This window comes from Physeter macrocephalus, chromosome 20, assembly GCF_002837175.3.
Source record: "Physeter macrocephalus isolate SW-GA chromosome 20, ASM283717v5, whole genome shotgun sequence".
In the NCBI taxonomy this organism is placed as follows: domain Eukaryota; kingdom Metazoa; phylum Chordata; class Mammalia; order Artiodactyla; family Physeteridae; genus Physeter; species Physeter macrocephalus.
Genome location: NC_041233.1, coordinates 25,810,833 through 25,835,940, shown reverse-complemented (window position 1 = coordinate 25,835,940; position 25,108 = coordinate 25,810,833). Strand labels below are relative to the sequence as shown.

Sequence of the window (25,108 nt, the reverse complement as noted above, 5' to 3'; positions counted from 1 at the left end):
AAGAAACCTATACAAAATACAAAAGCCTATATAATGTAAACCTTAAAAATACAATTATAAAATGCAAGGTAGAAAACAGCATTTGATTAGGAGAAAAGTTTATCATATGAGTACTATATGCTTGATATATGCCATTATATTAGAGAATAAGACATTATTTATTTCATATTAGATTTGTATATTCAATACTGAAAGAATTCTAGGAATCTACATAAGAAAAAATATTTGAAAGGTCTCATTCAAGACAATAATTACTTTTAAATTAGAGAAATAGTAATGAAGGCAGATTAGATCCTTACAGCTTCTTACAAACAGTTTGGATTCGTATCGTCAGGAAAGCTGTATTTTATTTTATTTATTTATTTTGCGGTACGTGGGCCTCCCACCGTTGCGGCCTCTCCCGTTGTGGAGCACAGGCTCCGGACGCATAGGCTCAGCGGCCATGGCTCATGGGCCCAGACGCTCCACGGCATGTGGGATCCTCCCGGACCGGGGCACGAACCTGTGTCCCCTGCATCGGCAGGCGGACTCTCAACCACTGCGCCACCAGCGAAGCCCCGAAGCTATATTTTAAAATACTATTTATCTGTATCTTAAACATTAGTAAGTCTTCTAAAATATATATTTACACTTTCTAGATGTAAGAAAGTATAAGCAAAGACATGGATGCTTATATAGAAATCTGGTTTGGATCATACGCAAGGAAATGAAGGAGTACACCAAGGACAAAAGAAGATAAAAGTGTGAAAGCCCAGCTGAGTTAAGAACACGAAGGGCCTTAAATGGCAGTTCAGGAGTCTATTAGGTAGAGTGGGGATGAATGAAGGGTAATGAAGTTTTCCCTGAAAGAAAGGAATAACAAGCTTAATAGGAGAATTCAAGGGAAGGTTACTCTGGACAGCAACAGTCAATAAAAGCCTGCTTTTGGCTTTGTAAAAGGAAATCATACTGGGAGTATTACATAGTGGACTTAGCAATTGTTTAAGATGTGGGAGACAAAGGAGAAAAGAGTCAAAAGATTACTAAGATTTTGAATCTGGTTCTACTATTAATAGAAATAGAAAAATCCAGGACTTCCCTGGTGGTCCAGTGGTTAGGACTCTGCGCTTCCAATGCAGGGGGCACAGGTTTGATCCCTGGTCAGGGAACTAAGATACCACATGCTGCGTGGCACGGCCAAAAAAACCCCAAAAAACAAAAAACAAAGAAAAAAAAATAGAAAAATACAGAACAAGACCTGGCTTAGACGTCAAAGAGAGTGTTTAGTTGTGGTCATACTACATTTGAGGTGTTAAGGGACTTCCAAATATATCAGAAAGCTGGACTCAGGAGAAAGGCCATGGAAGAAGGTGATGGTAAAGGAGGAGTTGTAATTACCGAGAAAGAAAAGGTAGAAAAAGAAGAGGGCAAAGGACAGAATGGAGAAGAACCAAAATCAGGGGACAGAGGAAAGGAAAAAAGTAGCGTACAAGAGGAAGGCACACAAGAAGAACAGAAGCCATGACAGAGAAACCCAACAAGGGAAACTTTAAGAAGACACTTAAAGGCACCGAAGCTATCAATGGGTAGAGAGGAAAGGACTGAGCCAAAATCACAGGATTTGATGGTTAGGAGAAAGTACTTAAGGTATGAAGGTAAAAACAGATAGTTGTTTAAAAAAAGAATGGTGAGAAAGTAAGGGTAAAGATAAATTATTTGGGGAGTTTTATCAGTGAATAATAATAGAATTATCTAAAATTCACTGAGCAATTCTTACAATCCAGGCACTATACTAAAAGCTCTATGTATATCAACTTAGTTATCATTTTTTCCTTTCATAAACCCATGAGATGGATACTGTTATTATTCTCTTTTTATGAATAAAGAAGGCAAGATAGGAAAGTTAAGAAAGGTTTCCCAGGTCCTACAGCTTATGTGTGATGGAGTTTGAATTCAAGTGACTCCAGAGATAATTACCCTAGTTTTAGTATATAACAGAGAAGAAAAGAGCAAAAAGATAATTTTAGTGGGAGAAGGGGAGTAGGAGAGTTGTTTTTAAGAACAGGGAAAGTCTGAGCATTTCTGCTCTTCGATGAAGGATATACTGGAGAAACAGAAGAATGAAGAAGCAAGAGAGGGAGGATAATTAGAGCAAGGAACCAGAGGAAGTAGGGAAATGGGAACGAGAAGAGGAGAAGAGCTACCTTATGTTAGAAATAACCATCAAAGTGTAAAGGAAACTTCTTTTAAAAGTTACAAAGAGCTATTGAAATATTCACTTATAACTGAGGGACTAACCACTTCTATCTTGAAAACTCAAAGAGTTTAAAGAGAAACAAGTTTTTTTTCTGATATTTTCAAACTTCAAAATGAATATTAAAAGAATACTAAAAAATTAATTTTCTGGCAGGAGTCATGTGTACTGGGATCCACCTTTGAAGGGTTTCTTGCCCTTACAAATTCTGAAATATTATGAGAATTTTATACTATAATTGTCTCTTACTAAAGTATTGTTAATGAAATTCTAATAAAAACGTTTTCCTATCACAGAAACATAAAATTTTCTCATCATTTAAAAATTCTGAACCATTAATTCTTTACCAATATTCAACTGTTCTAAAAGGAAAAAAATCTTAGTCTTAGGTAACATCATTTAATGTTTTCATCTTACTTTTTAAACCAAATACCATGTCACTTGCAAACTATGAGCATCCAAGCTGCTTTGCTATTTATGTCACTTGGAGAATTAAAATGAACAGTTTCTATAGCATCTTGTCTCCATAGTAATATGTATGTACTTGCTTTTTAGTCTTTCATTTAATGAGGAGAGTTTAAAGCTCCCCCCTCCCCCTATTTCTCCCCAAACTGTTTCAGCATGAAATAAAAACCTCCCAGAGCTAGCATTCTGCCAGCTGTGGATTAACCACAGACAGCCATAGAATGGTCTACATAAATAGTAACCTGGTCAAATAATTAGGCTTCTCACCAACTTCAGACTGAAAATTTGATCTGTGCTAAAATACATCTGATTGTAATTTAAGGTACAGAACAGTATGCCCCAGAGTCAAAATCTGGCCTCATTCCAAATGTGTGTATATTGTATGTGTTTTACTTTAAAATGCAACACAAGAGAATTGTGATGTGGATAGTAGAACTTCCATTTTCTTAATTTTACAAAGAATACACAAAAAACCATCAGCTTTTAACTGAGTCAAATTCACAATTTAAATTAACTCCATTTTTGAATGGTTTCTTGTTTTTCTTTAAGTAAATATTTAGTATTTAAACAATTTAGGATTTGTGCTCTCTTAGAGTGCACAGACTTAAAATCGATGCCAACCATAATTTTTCTTTCTAGATTTATATCCTTTGCTAGGCCACATGTTCCAGACCAACATATCACCAAAACAACACTGTTATAAAAAATTTTTTTTTTCAAGTAACAGGTTTGTAATAAAAACAGGCCAATAGTTTATAGAGCTGTAGTTTAGAAAAATACTCTATATAATCAACAAAAATCTTGTAATTTTCAAAATAGGGATTTCAGTAGATACAAGAGTTAGCCCTGCTACTCTTTGGCCCTAAGACCAACGAAAAGCAAAGTAGATTCTAACACTTAGAGATTGGATAATATTAATCAGAATTGAGGGTGAAGTGAGACAATTTTATCCATTAAAATGGAGACTGAAACAGAAAAAAAAGGCAGGAGTAGGAAGAAAGGGGAAAGACCAAGACAGAGCCAAAGAACCATTTTTATCAGAGCCAGACTTAAAGCTTGGAAATCTCAAGTATGTAGATTTGTCATTCAGCCACTCTGAGGATTTCTCAGGGTAGTTTAAACATGGGGGAAGGTAAGTAATTGAAATATTTAAAATACTAAAAGAAAAGAAAAGAAACTGCTCATTTCAAATCACATCAAAAACAAAATACCCAGGAATAAACTTAACCAAGGAGGTAAAAGACCTACACTCTGAAAACTATAAAACACTGATGAAGGAAACTGAAGATAATACAAAAAAATGGAAAGATAGTCTGTGCTCATGGACTAGAATAATTAAAATCGTCAAAATGTCCATACTACCCAAAGCAATCTATGGATTCATCGCAATCTCTGTCAAACAACCCAAGGCATTTTCCACAAACTAGAACAAATAATCCTAAAATTTATATGGAACTACAAAAGACCCCAAATTGCCAAAGCAATCTTGAGAAAGAAGAAGAGAGCAAGAGGAGTCATGATCCCTGTCTTCAGACTATACTACAAAGCTACAGTCATCAAAACAGTATGGTACTAGCACAAAAACAGACACATAGATCAATGGAACAGAACAGAGGGCCCAGAAAGAAACCCACACACTTATGGTTTATTAACCTATGACAAAGGAGGCAAGAATATACAGTGGAGAAAAGACAGTCTCTTCAATGAGTGGTGCTGGGAAAACTGGACAGCTACATGTAAACGAATGAAATTAGAACATACTCTAACACTGTATACAAAAATAAACTCAAAATAGATTAACCTAAATGTAAGACTGGATACCATAAAACTCCTAGAGAAAAACAAAGGCAGAATACTCTTTGACATAAATCACTGCAATATTTTTTGGATTTGTCTCCTAAAGCAAAGGAAATAAAAGCAGAAGTAAACAAATGGGAATTAACTAAACTTAAAAGCTTTAATACAGCAAAGGAAACCATTGACAAAACGGAAAGACAACCTACTGAATGGAAGAAGTTTGCAAATGATATTACTGATAAGGGGTTAAAATCCAAAATGTTATATAAAGACCTCATACAGCTCAATATCAAAAAAATAAGCAATCCGATTTAAAAAATGGGCAGAAGATGTGAATAGACATTTTTCTAAAGAAGATATACAGATCTACAGGCACATGAAAAGACGCTCAATACTGCAAATTATTAGAGAAGTGCAAATCAAAACCACAATGAGATATCACCTCACATCTGTCAATATGGCTATCAAAAAGTCTACAAATAACAAATATTGGCAAGGATGTGGAGGGAAGGAAGACTTGTATAATGTTGGTGGGAATGTAAATTAGTACAGCCACTATGGAAAACAGTATAGAAGTTCCTCAAAAAACTAAAAATACAATTACCATATGATTCTTGCAGTTCCAGAGCTGGATATATATCTGAAGAAAACAAAAACACTAATTCGAAAAGATAAATGCACCCCAATGTTCACAGCAGCATTATTTACAATAGCTAAGATATGAAAGCAACCTAAGTGTCCATCAACTGATGAATGGATAAAGATTACTCAGCCATAAAAAGGAATGAAATTCTGCCATTTGCAACAATGTGGACAGACCAAGTAAGAATTATACTTTGTGAAATAAGTCAGACAGAGAAAGACAAATATTCTATGTTATCACTTATATGTGGACTCTAAAAAATAAAACGAATGTAATAACAAAACAGAAACAGACTTGCAGATATAAAAACACAACAGTGATTACTGGTGGGGAAATGGAAGGGGGGAGGGGCAAGACAGGGATATGGAATTAAGAGATACAATCTACTATGTATAAAATATATAGGCAAGTACATATTGTACATCACAGGGAAATACTTCCATTGTTTTGTAATAACTTTAAATGAAGTATAATCTATTAAAATATAGAATCACTATGTTGTACACCTGAAACTAATGCAATACTGTAAATCAACTATACTTCAATTAAAAAAATAAAATACATAAAATATAAAAAAAAGAAACGTGGTAGTAACTTGATGATGAAGAAAGGTTGGTGAAATTAATATATTAATATCACTGATGGGAGTGAAACTGACACTTTTTCCAGAAAATAAGCTGAAAATACACACAAGGAGCTATAAACAAATTCATATTCTTTGACCCAATAATTCTACTTCTGAGAGTCTACCTTAAGGAAATAATCCAAAATATGGAAAATATTCATTTAGGAACATATCAGTATACTATCTATCTGACTGAAAACCTAGGAACAATATATTCAATAATAGAGGAATAAATAGTCAAGTAAAAACTGACATATATACCCGTTTTAAATCTGGCTACTGATCATTTATTTATTTTAAAAAAAATATGTTTATTATTTATAAATTCTTTATTTATTTATAGCTCTGCATTTATTGGGTGTTTCCTTATGCCAGGCACTGTGGTAAACACTTTACAGCCTATCTTTCTTTTCACATATCTATGGTCTTTAAGAGGTGGGAGCTAGTGTTTGTTTCTTTTTTTCTGTCTGTGCCACGTGGCATGTGGGATCTTAGTTTCCCAACCAGGGATTAAACCCACAACCCCTGCACTGGAATTGCAGAGTCTTCACCACTGGACCGCCAGGGAAGTCCCTGGCTATTGATCATTTAAAATGTGGCTAGTGCAACTGAAGACCTGAATTTCAAATTTTATTTAATTGTAATTTAAATGTAAAAAGCCACATGTAGCCAATGAGCGCATGGAATGTGGTTAGTGTGACTGTGGAACTGAATTTTAATTTAATTTAATTGAAAAAAAATTCAGAATGGAAGGAATGTAAAATATTTTTCTGCTAAACACAATTTTATTGTTTTGGTAGGCTACATTTCATTATGACTGTTGACAATTTAGTGGCTGAGCTGTGTTATAAATGTAAAACAGACACCAATTTCAAAGAGTATAAAAAAAAAGAATGTTAAAATATAATTAATTTTATATGATTACATGTTGAAATGAGAATTATTTTAGATATCTGAAGTTAAATAAAATATATTGTTAACGTTAGCTGTTTCTTTTTACTTTTTTAATGTTGCTACTAGAAAATTTAAAATTGCTTATGTGGCTTGTTTTATATTTCCATTGGATAGTGCTATTCTAGAGAATACTTTGAAGATAATAAAAGTGATGATTATGAAGACTAAGTGGCAAATGTTTATAATACACAAATGTTAAATAAAACATAGGATATACAAGTAGTATGTACAAAATATGGCTATAAACTATATCAATAGGAAAAGAAAATTAGAAGATAATATACCAAAAGCAAAAATGGTTAAATTTCAGTAGAAAAATTATGGATAATTTTAATATTTTTATTTTTCAAATTTCAGTGAAGTGGTTTGATTACTCTCTGATAAAAATTATTTAAAAGATAAAAATACTTTGTTCACTTGAATTAAATCTCTGTTCAAAGAAAAGATGTTTATAAATAGTGAGAAGTTTAGTTCAAAAAACAAGAGTAAGAACAGAGCAAGAGCTGGGAGTAAGTCTATTATTTCTTCAAGTAGATAGCTTAAAAATGAACAAACTAAATATGAAGTGAATTTAGTAAATATAAACCACTATTCATAGAAGCAAAAGAGAAAATAAAGAATGTATAGTAACAGAAAAATATTTGGACAACTAGAGAACCTCACTAAACCTAGACTATCACTGATGAGGGATGGCTGAGAGTACCAGATGGTGTATCTCAAGATGTACCACAGTTGTCTATTCTAAAGAACATAATTAGGATGTTTTCCATGCCATAGTAATACTAGTCAAGACAACGGGTTGAAAGAATAAATTAGAAGCCAAAAATAACAAATACAAAAACCATATAGCAAGTTTTCTTCCCTTTAATGAGTCCTACATGTTTTGCAAATCTCTCATAGAGTATAAAATCTATTTCCTTGTAGGAGTGTGAGGATCAAATACGAATTTTTTTTTTTTTTTTTGGCTGCGTTGGGTCTTTGTTGCTGTGCGTGGGCTTTCTCTACTTGCGGTGAGCACGGGCTACTCTTTGTTGAGGTTTGCGGGCTTCTCATTGCGGTGGCTTCTCTTGTTGCGGAGCACGGGCTCTAGGCATGCGGGCTTCAGCAGTTGTGGCTCACGGGTTCTAGAGCGCAGGCTCAGCAGTTGTGGCACATGGGCTTAATTGCTCCGTGGCATGCAGGATCTTCCCGGACCAGGGCTTGAACCTGTGTCTCCTGCATTGGCAGGCGATTCTTAACCACTTTGCCACCAGGGAAGCCCCAAATGTGAATTATTATAAAACATACTTCCTATTTGCTTATAAGGAAAATGACTTTGACAAACATTAAGATAATGTATAAACTGTTTACTATTACAATGTTATGATATGCAATACTTCATAGCAATGACAGCAAAAGAATCACTACAAAAAGAAAGCCAGAACAAATATACTAGTGATACTGTAATGCTTATGTTACCACTGACTGAATATAATGCATCAATGGAATAGGATAATTCACCTAGATCTTCCTGCCTGTGTGGCTCCTTTTGGAAGCATCAATGAAATCACCTATTCCACATATATTTTAATCTTTTTCAGGATTAAAAAACCTGCAATCTTACCTATACCATGAACATAGATATCAGCTTTTCTTCTATCCGAAATAAACACCTCAAAAAGCATGTAATAGGAGGCAGCAAGACATAGTAGAAAGAAGATGGGTTTTAGGGGGACATACATGAGGATATTTATCACAGCTTTGCTGAAAGTAAAAGGGAGTGTGAGGCATTCTGGGAGTCTATCTCTAGGGGAAAAGATACGGAAAATGTGGTTAATGCACACTATTATATAAAATTTAAAGTAATATTAGAAACATATATATCATATTGTATATAGCTCATGCTTTTATATGTTGTGTATAATGTACACACATGTGCTCATACCTAAAACATCATGATACACTTTTCAAGGATGCAGGACACATATCAAACACACTGGAGTACCCATGGTGGGGAGGAGAATAGGATTAGGGATCAGGAATGATAGGAAAAACTAAAATAATAAGAGAGGAGCCATACCTAAGCCAAATAATAATCCGTCAGGATGTGAGATGGAGTCACTCAATTCTCAGCACCACAGAGTTTAAACAAACTAGTATACTTATTTTTTAACAGTTTTGCCAGTCTTGGTATTTATTAGATACATGACTTGTGCTATGTAACTTCCCTACGTCTCACTGTTCTCATCTAAAAAATGGGAATAGTAATGGCTATTAAGGTTGGTGCGAAAATTAAATGAATGCTTAATACCATGCCTGGTATGTAGCATGCACTCCATACATATTAACACTGTATTATTTCTGTAGTAATATCAAGAGCATTAGAACGTTTTGTTTTTCCATTAATGTTGAGTTCTATGTTATAGCTCTTAGTTTTAATGCTTATCAAAATTATGCTTTTTAACTTGAATATAGAGCTTGGTATTTCCTTTGAAATACAAATACATAAAACAAGATCCATCATTCCCTTTCCAAAAGCTCTCTCTGCCTCCTCTCTATCTTTGATTTAATCATCCTATATCCTGCTGACAGATTAATCACCCTAATCACTCTTCTTTTACTAGTAAATTAAATCCAAATGCCTCACACCCCAGCATTCAAAGCTCTCCACAATAGTACTCCAATGTACAGAGCATACCAGCTGTAACATCTATTACTCTACAATGTATGTCCTTGCTTCAGTCATACAGAATGATTTGCTTCCCCCCAAATAAATCTTCTGAGTCTTTATGTTGTTTCTTCTATCTGAAATATCCACTACCTCCACCTGTTGGAATTTCACTCCTCCACCAAGGTCCACTTAAAATCGAACTTTCATCCCACAAAGTCTTACTGCATTCCCACCAACAGATGTATTCGTTCTTCTTTGAACTTCCGTAATATGTATTATGAAATAAATAACCAAGGGTATTTATTTTATTAATATAAGCAACTTGCATTTGTCTTACCTCCCAAACTTCATTGTAACCTTAAGGGCAAGAGTACTTTTTATTTTTATGTTTGTTACAGCACAAAGAACAGTGTACAGTGTACAGATAATTTAAAAATATTTGATTAAATTCTTATTGAGATTCTATATAAATTCCCATGTAACTGAAATGCTATTTTGTTTTTATTTTTCTTTTCTTTTTTAATTTTTATTGGAGTATAGTTGATTTACAATGTTTTGTTAGTTTCAGGTGTACAGTAAAGTGAATCAGTTATACATTTATATATATCCACTTTTTTAGATTCTTTTCCCATATAGGTCATTACAGAGTACTGTGCTATACAGTAGGTCCGTATTAGTTATCTATCTTATATATAGTAGTGTGTATATGTCAATCCCAATCTCCCAATGTATCCCTCCCCACTCCCCCCCACCCCCCGTAACCCTGTTTGTTTTCTACATCTGTGACTCCATGAAAGGCTATTTTGGGGAAAAAAAAAAAAAAAGGACTGCTGCATTTTCACATGTTAAAGGAAGAGTATATTTATTTTAGAGTTGGACAACTGTCTAGCTCAAAGAATCTGAACTTTCTCAGTTCACAGCACCCTTAGTGAATAAGTAACTTTTACATGGTGCCCTAAGAAATACCTAACAGTTCTATTTTTTGTAACAGTCAGGTCTGAACAACTTAGTACGTACTGATAATCTTAACAACTTAATACCTGGTTTGAAAAAATAATGTATATAAATTGAAATTTTTTTTTTTTTACTTCATTCAAAAACCACCACAACGCTTACTAATGGGATATGGTGCTGATGATGGGCACTGCACAACTCTTCAAGCCTTGGATTCTAACTGAATAGTGCAACCCTCATTTCCTGTTCTGCACTGATTTTCAGGATTTTTTTTTTTTAATCACAGCAACCATTCCCAAAGATAGGACATCATCCCAAAGGAATGCATCACAATCTGATATTGAAGATATGCATTACCCTGATATATAAAATACCCTATGGAACTCTTGTGAGTTTGTTGCAGGACCGTGGGGTGTCTCAGTGTACAGTCTGGAAACTGTGGCTCTAGTTGAAGAAAATACCGTGATATGCATTTTTTTTTTTTTTGCGGTACGCGGGCCTCTCATCGCTGCGGCCCCTCCTGTTGCAGAGCACAGGCTCCGGACCTGCAGGCTCAGTGGCCATGGCTCATGGGCCTAGCAGCTCCGCGGCATGTGGGATCTTCCTGGACCGGGGCACAAACCCGTGTCCCCTGCATCGGCAGGCGGACTCTCAACCCCTGCGCCACCAGGGAAGCCCGCATTTTTATTTGAGAGAGCTAAAGCCCTTCTTGGGCATGATTCAGAGTATTTAGAAAATGTCAGTAATTTACTCTGCATGAAACAGAAGTAAATCGGAGTATAAGGGTGGCACTCTGGAGAGCAGAGGTAAGAGGATTTTATGAAGAGATGGACCCCAATTAGACGATAGCAATGGGATACCCTGAAGGTAAAATATGGCCAATGAAAAACTGCCTTTGGCTGGGATACCCTAACAACTTTGGTAACGCTGATACCTAGTAAATAATTTTGTTTCTTATCCTATATAATGTTATAATCTCTCTCCATTAACTTAAACCTTCCATAAAAATTAGTTTTTCACTTCCCAAACAAATATGTACAAACAATTTTCTGTTTTGCTCAATGAAGTTTGAATCTAAGAATTATTAACTCTTTGTCCCCAAATCAAATGTCCTATCAATTACATCTTTAGAAATTCTTACAACTATACTCTTTCCCATTAATATGTATACAACATTAGTATTAATCTTCCATTAATACAACCCTCATTTGCCTTGTAAACATTACTGCAACAGTTTCCTGTTTTGGCAAAGTTCCTTTGCTCAAAAACCTTCAATGGCTCATTTCCTAAACAGTACATCTCAAATTTCTGACATGGGGCTTCCCTGGTGGCGCAGTGGTTGAGAGTCCGCCTGTCGATGCAGGGGACAAGGGTTTGTGCCCCGGTCCGGGAAGATCCCACATGCCGCGGAGCGGCTGGGCCCGTGAGCCATGGCCGTTGAGTCTGCGCGTCCCGAGCCTGTGCTCCGCAACGGGAGAGGCCACAACAGTGAGAGGCCCGCGTACCGCAAAAAAAAAAAAAAAAAAAAAATTCTGACATGGCATCAAAAACCCTGTAATTATGACAGTAATCTATCTTGTCTACATTTTCTCTGATGATCCACCTTCAAGAAACTTTTACACTGCCCACACAGAGCTTCTAGCTAGCTTAAGCACAAATTCTATATTTCCCTATATCCTCTCCTTTGCTGTTGATATGTATTCACTCTGTAGAATCTGTTCTTCACCTTACACTGGGACAACAAAAGCAAAGATTGCCAAATGTTTTCTATTAAAGGCCCAATAGTAGGTATTTTATATTTGTGGGTCATATGAACTCTACTGCAACCACCCAACTCTGCTGTTTTAGTACTAAAGTGGGTATATACAATACATAAAAGCATGAGCATGACTGTGTTCCAATAAAACTTTATTCACGAGAACAGACAGTGAGCCAAATCTGGCCCAGGTGACATATTCTGCTGACCCATGAACTGAAGGAAAAGAAGGAAATACATACTACCAAGTAAAAATACCACTCAGATAAAAGGAATATCGAAGAGAAAAATTTATAGGAAATCCAATATAGTATGATAATGACAGCTTCCTCAAAAGGATAAAGAGCATGAAGAAATTGAATGTCAAAGTGGGCTTAGAGAGGAGAAAACAATATCGTTGATCCTTGAACAACAAGAGTTTTAACAGCACAGATCAACTTATATGTGGATTTTTTTCCAATAAATACATGTGAAAGTACTGCATGATCCCCAGTTGGTTGAATCCATGGATACATATGCATGCATGTGGAGGGTCGACCGTAAAGTGATATGCAGGGTTTTTTTTAAAATTTTTATTGGAGTATAGTTGATTATATGCAGGTTTTTGACTACATGGGTTGGCAACACTAAACTCCCACATTGCTCAAGGGTAAACTGTAATTATATTTCCTGATGTCCTCCCCTGAAATGAGAACACAGACTATTTTGAGGCTAGCACTAAATCAACACAAGTTACTTACACTTGAGTAGAAGACTCAATTTCCAAGGGATACAAGTTATCTTGTTTTCATAGTTGCTGCTCTCTATCTCCACCCCTCAACCCCACTCAATGCTTCTCCCTAGGTGCCTCTGAAGATAACTGTTGAAAACAGACGCTCTAGCCATCTAGCATAAGCTAGGCAGAAACACTTATATAATTTTTATACCCTGAGTGTTCTTTGTTGGAGAAACACAAATTGTCAAGTGGTAGAAAGCTAACCAATTTTTTGAAGACTTTTTTTTTTTTTTTTGTGGCCACCCCTCGTTGCATGTGACATCTTAGTTCCCTGACCAGGGCTCGAACCCACATCCCCTGCATTGGAAACACTGAGTCTTAAGCACTGGATGGCCACAGAAGTCCCTTTGAAGACTTTTTTGAACTTCCAGAAATGAATTATAATCATGGTAGAACCACAGGGTTCACAAACCAGACAACTGTGGACTAGAATTAAAATATATGCCTCAGATGTATTGCAGAGAATCCTCTTTTAACTCAAGCTCTGGCCTGTTTTTGGCAAATTATTGAAACACACACCTGCTGTTCCTGCATTTTTTTGTGTGTGTGTGGTACACGGGCCTCTCACTGTTGCGGCCTCTCCCGTTGCAGAGCACAGGCTCAGTGGCCATGGCTCACAGGCCTAGCTGCTCCGCGGCATGTGGGATCTTCCTGGACCGGGGCACGAACCCGTGTCCCCTCCATCGGCAGGCGGACTCTCAACCACTGCGCCACCAGGGAAGCCCCTGTTCCTGCATTTTTAATAAGTGGCACAAATGAAGCTATGTTTCTTTGTTGTTATTTTTATGTATAAGTGACAACTGGAGTGGTATTTCCCCTAAAATATCTGAAATAGTAGCAGATAATAGAGCAGCATCTCACAGCTTAAAAAAAAAGTAACTGGACTAGAAATTCAGGATTTCAAATGCTGGTCTAGGTTTGGACAAGCTACCTTGAAATACTTGAGTGATATATTTAATCTTGATGAACTTCAGTTTCTTCATGACAGGAGAATGGGTGGATGATCTTGAGAAGCCCCTCCATCTCAAAAATTCTGGAATTCAGTTAGGTTTTAAGTTAACTGATTTTTTTCCCAATTGAGGTGAAATTTACATAAAACAAAACTAATCATTTTAAGGTGAACAATTTCATGTCATGTGGTCATATTCATAATGTTGTACAACCATCACCTCTATCTAGTTCAAAAGCATTTTCACCACCCCCAAAAAGAAACCCCATAGCCATTAAGAAGTTACTCCACATTGCCCCCCTAGCTCCTGGCAACTACCAATCTGTTTTCTGTTTCTGTGGATTTACCTATTCTGGATATTTCAAATAAATGGAATCATACATTATGTGATCTTTTATGCCTGGCTTCTTTCACTTAGCATAACATTTCTGAAGTTCATTCATATTGTAGTACATAGTAGATTTATTCCTTTTTATGGTCAAATAATATTGCATTGCATGGATATACCACAGTGTGTTTATCTATCTGGCTATGGACATTTTTCTTGTTTCCATATCTGATTTTTTTTCCTGTGGATTAAAGTTAATACAATTGTACATTCATGCTGTGGTGGTAACAACTTTCACATTATTTGTTTGACTGCTTTTCTCAGTTGACTCTTTCATGATACAAACACAAAGGCACAATCCAAAGGACACTTACCTTTATAATAGTTTTAAACAAATGTGAAGAACAAATTTTAAGTATTAAACAAGATATTTGAATATGGATCACCTGAATATATTTTCATTAAAGAAAATATTTCTACTTTTCAACACTGTCTCATTTTGATGATTTTAAAAATAATTTTGGAAGCAATAAATAACATAAAAAACATGTACATATCCAAGTGTACTTTAAAAAAGATCTGAAGGGATATTCTGAGGGAGGGTGTCCCTTTTATCCAGAAATTGACAACTCTTAGTGAGCCACAAATGCAACTTATACTTATAACTTGTGATTCATGTAACTAATTAATTGAGGATTTAGTGAAAAATTAAAAAATACAAAATTCTATCTAAGATGAAAAAGTTTATGAAATATATAAACCAGGCTCTGAAAGAGAAGGAATAGAGAACACAAGTGATCTGCAAGAAACTACACTGAGATGGGTGTTCTTTTGGGTCATATTTTATCTTGAAGTGATCTTTTAGTTGTTACTTAATGTAATGCAAAGTAGTGATTTCTCTCCCTTACTACTGGACACAGTTGTTTTAAATCTGAGCTAAAAAATGGAGAAAATGCAACTATGCAAAAATAAACAACTGCTTGTTTATTTCTATAAAAGTATTACTTTATAAATGGAAAATGACTAAGCTGAAAGCTATTGCTTTATCATTCTGAGTGGTCAGTGTTTCTGTTTTTGATAAAAGCCAAATTTCAAACCATTTTCTGTGACATAGAAAAGAGCTAAACTGTCAGTAAATGCACTTATATTGACTCTGACATTTTCTTCTTAGGTGCTTCCAGCATGTCGAAAGGAGAGGATTGCTTTTAGACTTGAATAATTTCTTTATTGCTGAAGCCAACCCTGATTGCTGCCAGATTAGTATCCATCCACTCATAACAGTAGCACAAGAAGTCAGAAAGGTATAGATAGCCCTTACTGCTAGATATGAAAGCTTCAGGACATTAGAAGCTTTGGATGTTAATTATCTTATTTTACAGATATCATATATCACTTATACATTACTTGTCTTCTGGCTGTTATTGTTACATGATTTGATATAATTTTTAAAATAAGAAAACCGACTAAAATGCATATTTAACAATGATATAGGACAGCAGTTCTCAAAGTGTAATTCTCAAGTCAGCAGCTTCAGTATCATCTGGAACTTCCTAAAAATGCAAATTCTTGGTCCTACCCGAGACCTACTGAAAGAGAAAAAGTGTGGGAGGGACAGAGCAAACTGTTTTCACAAGCCCTCTAGGTGATTCTGATGCATGTTGAAGTATGAAAACCACTGATTTAGAATAATGAAATGCCTACTCATTACCCTTAAGACTTTTATTCCATCACAGAGCAACTCAAAATCTTTATGAAGATGGCAAAAAGGGGGGGCCGCCACAAAATATAAAACTTGGCTGTAGTGGAGGAGAAAAAGAGTTGTGTTTCTTTGTTCCAAGAGGTAGCGCTGATATTATCGAGATTAAAAAAAAATCAGAATTAGTTTCCCTGCAGCTATGGCATTGGCCTGAACACATCCTGCTATTATCTGATTTATATATTGGGCATCTTAGTAACTTACCATGAAAACAGGGCTCTGCAGTTAAAAATATTTGATCTATAAACCCATTCTGCAGATACGGAAATTAGAGCCCAGAGAGGTTGCTCTATTTGCCTAAGGTCATACAACTAATGATGTGAGGAGGCACTTGCACTCCAGTCTACTGACTTGTATGTCTGCTTACTTGTTTATACACTCCACAATTCATGTTCCACAATTAATGAGGCAACTTTGAAAAAAAAGGATGAGGGAAAATATAACTCAGAACAGGTTAAGACTGGGTGGGAATGGACCCAGAGACTGTCATACAGAGTGAAGTAAGTCAGAAAGAGAAAAACAAATACCATATGCTAACACATATATATGGAATCTAAAAAAAAAACAGTTCTGAAGAACCTAGGGGCAGGACAGGAATAAAGATGCAGACATAGAGAATGGACTTGAGGACATGGGGAGTGGGAAGGGTAAGTTGGGACGAAGTGAGAGAGTGGCATGGACATATATACACTACCAAATGTAAAATCGATAGCTAGTGGGAAGCAGCCGCACAGCACAGGGAGATCAGCTCGGCGCTTAGTCTTTCATTGAAGAATGCACTGATAAATAGACTGAACTTGCTATTGAGGAGTTGTTGAGGACAGCACAGTCTCCTGTTTTAATCAGTGTTCAATATGTTAAGCACCACATGAGAATATTTTAGAAAGTGGCTATTAAAAAGAATGCTTAAACTATAAAATAACTACAAGTAAAAGGAGAAAAATCACCAAATTCCACTGCAAGATTTTCTTATATTCATGCCCCACCTCCATTCCACCATGAGGCCTTGTGGAGAGCAAAGGTAGTTTGAGAGAAAATGTTGGGTAAGGAGAAGAAAGCTGGTAACTGGTCCTCAGGTCAATCTAAAAGCACTGTCAGAAAGATGATATCCACCCTAAATATGAAAATATTTAATAGGTATCCAGGTAGATCAGAGGAGGAATTTAAAAGCACAAAAATTTGGAGGGGCACTTTATGAAATGCATACTTTCTAAGGGAGAAAATAGGCAAAAAAGAAGCCCCTTTGGCAATTGAGTCAGGAAGAAAATAAGAATCAAAAGGGGCAAAATTTAGGGTTTTGAAAGAGAGCACAAAGTAGGAGAACTCACAATCCCTAACCCCTTTACAAAACAAACCCACTGAAAACAACTCCTGCCCCCCCAACCCCCAAACAAATCCACTAATAAATCTGCACTTTGATATACTGATGGAAGAGGACACTATTATACCAGGAGTTATTTAAAGCACCATAATAACACACACACTCTCTCTCTCTGAATAAGAGACAGAGTAACAGATAGCTAGCAAACATCAGAAGTGAAAATCAACACATTTCAACTAAGGAAAATTCCACAAAGGCAAACCAACCATGAAACAAAAGAAAATAACAATTTAGTAACACAAATGGAATTAAGTATACTCAAGCAAGCATGTGAAGATATGAAAACTTACCATAAATCTGAAATTCAAAAACTTAAGAACAGAAATAAACAAAACAACAAAAAAAAGACTGGATTGAACACAAGAATGAAAAGGAAGACAAAGACAGGTTTCTCAAGAAAGAATAAACTCAAATGAAAATGTAATAATGGACACCAAAAAAAAAAAAGACAGAAAAGTAAAAGAGAATGAAAATGAAATAATAAGGAAGTAAAAAGAGGCAGAGGAAAATAATGGAAAAGACAGAAAAAGGAGGAATAACATTCATATTGTTTGAGTCCCTAAAAAAATAATACAAGTGGACAGAATTAATATTTAAAACTATAGTCCCAGAAAACTTTTGAAAAATAAGAAAGGACCTGATTCTAGACATTGAAAGAGCCCATCGGATAGCTGGGAAAATTAAAAACCAACAATGAGCAACCTAGAGATATATCAGAGTAAAACCATTAGATTTCAAGAATAAAGACAAAATCTTCCAAACATCCAGTCAAATAACTTAAAGGCAAGATAATTAGAGTGGTATGAGACTTTTCAAAACTAACATGTAAAGCAAGGCAACACTAGAACAGCAAATTTTTAAAATCTCAATGAAATAAAGAGTCAATCAAGGATTTTTATATCTAGCTAAGCTGTCCCTTAAATATATTAAGACTACAGAAAAACTGTTTCAACACAGAATTTAGGGAATTCTGTACCCACGAGTCTTTCTGAAAAATTGTTTAGAGGAAGAGTTTTAAAATGTGGGTGAACATTAAAAATATATACATGTACATCTATAACTAAAACAAAAACAGGAATAAATATAAAAGACTAAAGTACACATTTTATATGTTGTGAGAAAGTAGAAATAATGGAACTAACAAAGGGAAGAAAAGAGAAAGAAGGAAACAGAATAAGCTCAACACAGGCGATAGATGAGAGTTACAGGATACCAATAAAACCAGATAAACCAGATAGTAACAGGTTAAATAAAATAAGAGGACTTGGAAAAGAACATTAGAAAATGTGTAAGTATAACAGTAACCACTAAAACCAAAATATAAATAAACTCAATAAATACACACAAAACATTTAATTTTTAACTTACAAAGTTTTGTTTTTTTTCATAGGCAAACTTAATAAGTGAACTGAGTAATAACATTCAAAAAAGTCATTTCTTCTCTCTAGGCAGGACTACACATACTCAATGAGCAACAAACACCACTGTTTCTGGCAAATAGTAGGTGATTCATAAATGTATATGGAAATGAGATAGATCATTGTTTTTGGCAAATGTTAACAGTATGTTATTATTTTTTTTAAACTGTTCTTTTTAAAAAAAATTTATTTATTTTATTTATTTTTATTTTTGGCTGTGTTCGGTCTTCGTTTCTGTGCAAGGGCTTTCTCTAGCTGCGGCAAGTGGGGGCCACTCCTCATTGTGGTGTGCGGGCCTCTCACTGTCGTGGCCTCTCCTGTTGCGGAGCACAGGCTCCAGACACACAGGCTCAGTAGTTATGGCTCACGGGCCCAGTTGCTCCGTGGCATGTGGGATCTTCCCAGACCAGGGCTCGAACCCGTGTCCCCTGCATTGGCAGGCAGATTCTCAACCACTGCGCCACCAGGGAAGCCCTGTTATTATTTTAATTGAAAAATGCTGCCAAAAGCAATGCCATATTTTGCTCTGATCAAACAGAATATTATCCATCTCCAACCATAAAATATTACTGATTCTTAAATACTTATTTAAATGGATTAGATCATTAAAAGTCAAAGATTAAGGAAAACTTCATTTATTATAGCTATTTCTAACTACTGACAGACTTTAATGAGAGATAATTGAAAGATATGGAGTTGGTTTTAAGATAGCATTTCTGATGCCTGAGTATAAGTATTTCCTACAGTCTCTTGTCAAAAATTACCTCAAAATAATAAAGAGAATGAGAAACTAAAACAAAACACCTTTGTAAATAAAACTAGAAGATATTGACAATCATGGGTTATGATATCTAAAAGCAGGAAGTATACAGAGAAGTAGTACCTAGATTAGCAGAGTAAAGAAAGCTAAAGTATAAATGCTGGCAGAGATAACAACAAGAAACAAGCTGATTCATCCAAAGAACCCTGTGAAGTTCAGGAAGTGGTAGTACCATTTATCTAGTGGGGCTGAAAAATTGGGGAGATGATTAAGAGTTGAACTTTCAGATTCCCATTCACACCCCATAGAGCCAAATATCTTTCCTGATTTCCTCCATTATCTCTGAAGGACAATGGAGAGAAGGTATGCTAGGAAAGAACTAGAAAGGCTTCAAGTTCAGGAACTCTAAGCATAAAGGAAGATAGGATTCAGGATGAAGTGCTATGCTGAAATCAGGCCAAGGTGAAGGTATTTATGTGAAAATCTATATACTAAATTGTCAGCCCTTCAGACACTTTTCCTGGCTAGCATTCAGGCTCAAGTTCACCCAAACAGACAACTGGAGGATCCAATCTACTCTGGAGAAACTAAATAGCCCTGGAAAGACACAAATTACCTCTCCCATGAAAAAGCTGTCTTTTATTCCAATACTCTAAGAAGGTCAAAACGTCCCATCTTGTGCAAAGTCTAATGAGGTATTTAATGCATCACTCCTAAATATAAATGGACAACCAGGATTACCAGACACTTGAGAAGAGTCTCCAACAAAAAGTGGAGATGTAAAAAAGGAATCCTAATGAACAGAAAAAAATGGGGGAAAAAATCAAGAGAAAAAGAATGAGAATAGTAAAGGGTCATTCCAAGAAGTCAAATTTCTATCACAAATTGCAAACAGGAAGAACAGAAAAATTGTAGGAAGGAAATTTTAAAACAAATTATATTTTATAATTCACCAGAACTTTCTTATTGTCTAGATTTATAGGAACCAGTAAGTTAACAGAATGAATTAAAAGAGACCTATGCCATTACTACTTATCAGGAAATTTTAGAAAACCAGAGATAAAGACAGATTATAAATGCTTTTAGAGAAAAATCAGATCACATACAATAGCTTAGGAAACAAATGAACTGAGACTTCTCAAAAACGACATATGAGGTTAGAATACAATAGAGCAATTATTTCAACATTCAAAATGAAATATTCTTTCTAGAATTCCATATGCAGCCAAACTATTAATCTAGAGTGAGAGTAAATGGTAGAGATTGAAATATTAGGTCTCCAAGTATTTATCTCCCTTGTATTTTTCTCAGAAAGTTAACAGAGAATGTGTGCCTTTCAAACAAGAATTTAACTAGGGAAGAACTCACGGGATTCTAGAAACTAAGGATTCACCACAGATCAGAGATGAAAGGAATTTCAGGATGATAGTGAAGGAAAAGTAAAAGCTTGAAGCAGAGAAATGAAGGGCCTCAGAAGCAGGGTCTTCAGGAAAAAAAGAAAAAAGAAAGTATAAAATTACTACTACCTTCTTTAAAATATGAAGTATATAGTGTAAAAAGGAAAGAGGTCAAGTATTTTAAAGCAAATCTTTGAATGTAAAAATGTTTATAAAGGCAAGATGGCAAAATCTTAGTAACTGTTGAACCTTAGTAATGGGTAGATGTGGATTCATTATAGAACTTTTGCAATTTTGTGTGTATTTTTGAAAACTTTTGTAATAAAATGAAAATTTAAGGAAGTGGAATGCACCAAATGAAATGACATTTTATTTACTTAACCAACACTCATTGAGTATCTTCTGTCTACCAGGCACTGTGAAAAAACGCACTGTATGATCTTTATCTCAGATTAGAACTATCAAGACTTTTATAAATAGCTTAAGTAGTAAAGAAATGTTTTTTCCTTATGCTCATTTTAAGCTGACACAGTAATATTTAACTGATAAAAGCTTACTATTAGAATCCTATGCGGTCATTATTTTGGTGACTCAATGTGTCATATTTTTGAAATAAAAAGAAGACATTCCATTCCATAGAAGTATACAATTCCTGTAAGTAACAAGTAAAAATTAAAATAGCCACAGATCTACAGGTGCAAATCTGATTGAATATCTGATATCTCAGTGTGTACACTACTACTTCTATCCTGGGAAGCTATTTGTGAGTTAACAGAGAAAAATCAACAGAATTCTCAAGCTAGAGGAAGCTTTGAGGATCATCTTGTTCAACCCTACCAGCAGAAAACTAAGACAACTAAGACAAAGATAAAGATGAACTGAGTGACACGCCCAAGGATAAAACAAAAACAAAAAACTTTGTTATTAGGCAGAGATGAATGGTATTGAAATCTTTGGACTTTTGGATAATTTCAATTAGGAGATCTAGGCTGAGATCTAGGCTCGATCAAAGATGTTTTTCCTCTTATTTACTAGCACTATGAAAATAATTTTAACTATTAGGCTCTGAAGCTTCATTCTAATTTTGGCAACGTATTCTGGAGATCACATACTGCATAGGGATATAATATCTCTGCTACCATCTAGATATAAAGAGAGAATGTAAAAAGACTGCATTTTCAACTGCAATTTTCTTCTATATAATTTGTGGCTTTGGTAAATCTCTGACAATATTTTGTGGGTTAACATAGTTCTATACTATCATTAATTATATAACATATACCATATGTTGAACTTATTCAAAGTTACTATGTAAGTATCTTTTCAGAAACACATTGATAAAATCAGTATTGCAATGCATGCATAAAGATTTTATTTTGTCAACCATTTTTATCTAATTTGGAAAATCTTTTCTAACACATTAAAAATGCTTATTTTATTCCTTATTGAAATATTTTCCAAATATAGATGCTATGAATTTGAAAAGAAGGAATAAAGGGAAGGAATATAGAGATTATGATTGGAAAAATGATTCATTTTCAGAATAACTGGTTAAATGCTCTAACATGTTCAAAAATATGGGCTAAAATATTATTATAATAAGATAACATTAATGTGGGCCATTTGTGATCCAAGAAACTTGTAAAAACTCAAATCATTTTACATGATTTTTAAAGAATCTCTTAGAAGAGCATTTCAAAGTATATTATTCCTATTTACACAAGACTTTTTCCTGCCTGAACTTTGGTGGTCTCAGTAAGTTATATATATAAGGTGTGTGTTAGGTCTAAAAAAGTGGAATCTGTGAATTCCATTTTGACAGAATAAAATGGAAATAGGTTTAATTCTGTGAGTCAGCATTTAGTAGTTATGCACAGAACTTAGGTTGAGCCATCATACTGTGATCCAATTGGAGAATAATCAGAAAAGTATCCTATCCTGTTCTGATTCTGGCACAATAATAGCAGCACTTTCAGGACTAGATGTATCCCTGTTTCAAAGTATGACTTAGGAAACAGAATGCTATCAAAAACGGGATGCTTACAGAAAATGAAGTCTTAAAATCAGAATTTAATTCATATCTAAACATTCTGAAGATTATTTTCATATACATTTACACACACACACACACACACACACACACACACACACACACACACACACACATTCTAATCCACTGGATGTACTACATGTATCTGTACCCTTCCCCAACTCATTATCCCAGCTGGCAATGTCTCCTTTCAGCATTTCTCTAATCTTTATCCAGAATTCATGAACTTCCTTTATTGATGCCAATTCATTTCTCTGAGTAGTATTATTTTGACACTTATAAACTCTCTGCTAAGTATATCCTTACCTGTTTCTTGAGCTGAAAGCTAAGTTTTATATCGTAGAACTCAGTATCTGATTGAAAACATGACTAGGCATATAAGCAGTGTTCTATATGAACTTTCTATATGAACTTCTAATATAAAATGTATAATTACCTTGTTTTTGAGTCAAGCTACTACACTGTGAACTCCTCAGTGGCAGTCCAGTCTTATAGTCTTACCCCTTCTTAGCAAAGATCCAGGTTATAACAGCAACAGCAGCAGCAGCAACTCTACTTTTTAAAACACTTATAAGTGCTCCAAATATATTAACTCATTTAATCATTACTAAAACTCTAGAAGATAGGTACTATACTTACCCTATTTGATATTTGAGGAGACTAAGGCACAGATGCCACTGACATCAGAAGACTCCCCTGTGCTACAGTGAATCAGGGCATAAACCTGGACAGTTATAGAGATTAGCCACTTTACCACAGCACCTAAATGTTCAATACTATCTGTTGAACAAAGCTAAACACTGAATCCCAGTTAGATAAATTAAATGCCTTTAATGTTTTAAAAGGCCAGTTTTCATTAACATTTAGATTTGAAATGAAAAACATTTTTTGGATTCCTCCATTTCCAGTATCGGAAGTGTGGAAAATTATTTTTAAAAAGTTACCAAGAGGGAAAAATCTTTGCCATATAAACATGATTTCTAAAAATATAACTCATAAATGTTACAAAAGTATATTTAGTGTATTAATTTATTATTATTATTGCTACCATAGTTGAAAATGTATTTTTTACCTTGTAGGTTATTCCTCAACTTTTGGTTTTGAAAAAATAACAAACTTACAGAAAAAGTTGAGAGAATAGTGCAATGAACACTCTTAGAGCATCTGTATTTACCAACTGCAACATGTTTGACACACAGCTTTTTTTTCTCCCTGAACTGCTGGCAAATAAGTTCCAAACACCATGACCCTTAAGTCCTTTAGTATTTATCTCCTTAAAGACCAAAGACATTTTCCTATATAGACACAAAATATAACAGTGATACAATAATATTATCTAACATGCAGTCAACAGCTAACATTTTTCAACCATCTCAAAAATGTTCTTTGCAGCAAGTTCCTTTCTTTCACTGAAAAATTTTTGATGCTGGTTCAATCAAGAATCAACTATTGCATTTGCTTGTCAAGTCTCCTCAGTGTCCCTTATTCTGAAAGACTCCTTCTACCCTCTCTACTGTGTCTTTCACGAGAGTGGCATTTTTGAGATTCTAGGCCATTGTCTTATGGAATGTTCCAGTCAAAACCGGTCTGATACTTCAGTGTTTTAGGTGATGTCGAAGGTGATGTTTTGGACTTCTCACTGCATGCCTTCAGAAACATATTAAGTTATTATTAAAGATGTTATACTGAATCACGTGGTTAGGATAACTCCCTAATCTTTATATAAGGTTCCCTTGCTAACTGATTATATTTAATGACTAAAGCTCCTGGTTGGTTAAAAATATATGATTATTAGATAAGCCAAATAATATGTTGACTGTGAAAGACAATTTTGTTACAGCTTCAATATACTCTTTCAACTGTTCTACCATTTCTTGCAATTTTCTCTTTGGAACTTCCCTTACTTTCATTATTTCAAAAATATGTAAGAGTTATTAATCCTAATTTTGACAACATTCAGAAATATAAAAATTTAAAAATCTTTTCCTTTATGTTTTTTGTATCTTCTTCAAGAAGTCATTCCTCTATAAAACTCTTAGAGGAAAACATAGGCAGAACACTCTATGACATAAATCACAGCAAGATCCTTTTTGACCCACCTCCTAGAGAAATGGAAATAAAAACAAAAATAAACAAATGGGACCTAATGAAACTTAAAAGCTTTTGCACAGCAAAGGAAAACATAAACAAGACGAAAAGACAACCCTCAGAATAGGA

General features: G+C 34.8%; 1 protein-coding gene across 13 annotated transcripts in view; it reads right to left on the bottom strand.

Moving 5' to 3' along the window:
* ADK (adenosine kinase) overlaps window positions 1-25,108 on the bottom strand; it is a 494,936-nt gene that overhangs the window by 152,381 nt on the left and 317,447 nt on the right. The gene's annotated exons all lie outside the window — the stretch shown is intronic.